Genomic DNA, 2,307 nt, shown 5'->3' on the forward strand with positions numbered 1-2,307 from the left:
AAGCTTCCAAGAAAATGATCAAAACCCTACCAAAAAAGAGAAATGAAAATAAGAAAAAGAAAAAAAACAAACACGAAAAAAAATATGAAACCGACCAAACAAAACCAAAGCACAAAAGAAGCCCATTTATCATGCGACCTTTGCTCTCTATTGGCTGCACGGCTTGCTTGGCCGGGAGGTGCTATAAAATTATAAAGAAAGAAATGTTCACGTATTTTAAAAATATTCCCTGATTTGAAAATTTTACTGAATTTGAAAAAAATATGAATTAAATCTTTTTTAAATTTGGGAAAGTTCATGAGGGTGGAAAATGTTTGTGGATTCAAAAAGTTCATGGATTTGAGAAAGGGTCATGAATTTGAAAAAATAAATATGAATTAAAAAATCATGAACTTTAAAAAGTTCAGTAATTTGAAATATCTTCACGTGTTTGAAAAATTCTTGAAATAGTTGAAATTTCACAAATTTAAAATGATGTCATGAATTTGGAAAATAGTAAATGAAAATAAAACAGAAAAAACGAACAAAAACGATAACCAAAAAACAGTCGGAAGCTTCTAGAAGCTTCCACATCTATCCAAAAGCTTCTACAAGCTTCCAACAAACAAATCAAAACCGAACAAAAAGAGACAGAAATGGAAGCAAGACAAAAAGAATATGAAACGGACCAAAGAAACCAAAGTAAAAAAAAAAAGAGAAACCAGCCCAAAAAATTGAAAGCTACTACCTTGGAAGGTTCCCAGAACCGGTGAAGAGTTAAAAGGGCAGCCCATCTAACTCCCCTAACGTTGGAAGAGGGTGTACGCTATGTACCAAAATTGAAGTAAACGGCACGTGAAGCACGAAATAGGAAATCGAGAAAAGATTAGCCATAAGTTTTTTTTTGATGCATGCCACATGTGGTCTTGGTCGTAGCAAGGCTGTATTTGTATTGAGACTGAAAGTATATGAGCTTGACTAGTAAAATCTCTGGGTGGTCCATGGAAGTGTTATCGGATCACACTTCATTTGCATTATGGCCATCACAAATATGAAGACTTTGCTAGAATTGTTCTTACAGTGAATCTTACTATGTAAGTGAACATAAATGATACATCTAGATGGCATGACAACAACATATAGTCATAAGCTGGATACGTAATTGGCCTTGCTCTTAGTTTGTCGGATACCGTCGGCTTCAAAGCACAGCCGCACATATAGTATAGCAGCAAGATTGTGTGGTCGAATATATGGGTGCATGCATCAACACGAGACGGTAGCTTGTGATGTCACACACATCTATGTATTTTGGCTACAGCGATAAAGGTTTGATGAAAGACAAGCAATTGATCGAAGGACCACGCATGCTTATATGCATGGAAATCAACAACACGGCACGCGCGCGTACACCACCTAACTAGCTAGTAATATAATGTACACATGTGGTGTGGATGTCAACAACACACGGCACGCCGGCGGTGACGACAACCACACTTTCCCGAAGAGGCCAAGAAATGATGGCCCAGAACGAACCATCATGCTTTGAGGCTGAGGTTTTTCTTGGGCGAGTAGTGGTCGGTTTGGTTGCCTCTCCGGTGTGTCCGTGGATAGTGACCGATGAGTTCTTAAATTCTTGTTGACCCTTTGCTCTTCGGATTGCCGGTGCAGCTTTAGGCATTCGCGGCTGGTGGTGGATCTTGGTCGTCGTCATAGTCGGAGGAGCCGTGGTCGTCGCTGTTATCGGACAAGGAGTCGGAGATGACAGTGAGCTCCTTCATCTGCCGGACGACTCTGTCCTGCTACCGCTTCAGCTTCACCATCAGAGCCGTCTCTGCCACCTCGTGCTTCGACTGCTCAATGACAAGTCGGAGCGCTTTTACGTTCTTCCTTCGTAGCCGGCGAGCATGCGTCTCCAACGTCACCAGCGACCGGTGGTAGACCTAAGCGAGAAACCGCTCGTTCTCGTTGGGCTCCATCGGCAACCCACAACAGCGGCCCACAGATTGCTCCGCTGGGTCCCTTTTCTTTACCCGCTGCCTCTCGCGGCGGGCTACGCGCGCATATGATTCCGGCGGGGGCCTCTAGGCCGGTGGAGCGGGCACCAGCACCCACCACTGCTCAGATAGTCATGGACGACCAACAAAGAAGCCACCATCTCCTCATCGTCGAATGAAGAATCATCCAAGTCACAAATAAAATTGTGGAAAAAGAACTCGTCGGCGAAGTCCATTTGTACCTTGCGGGCAAACCGTCGAACAGCTTGCGGGTGTCATCGAAGAAGCAACCCGGCGAAGAGCCGCGCGCCTCCCCTGGACCAGGTAGCTGGCC

The sequence above is a fragment of the Triticum aestivum genome, chromosome 1B (assembly GCF_018294505.1).
Source record: "Triticum aestivum cultivar Chinese Spring chromosome 1B, IWGSC CS RefSeq v2.1, whole genome shotgun sequence".
In the NCBI taxonomy this organism is placed as follows: Eukaryota; Viridiplantae; Streptophyta; class Magnoliopsida; order Poales; family Poaceae; genus Triticum; species Triticum aestivum.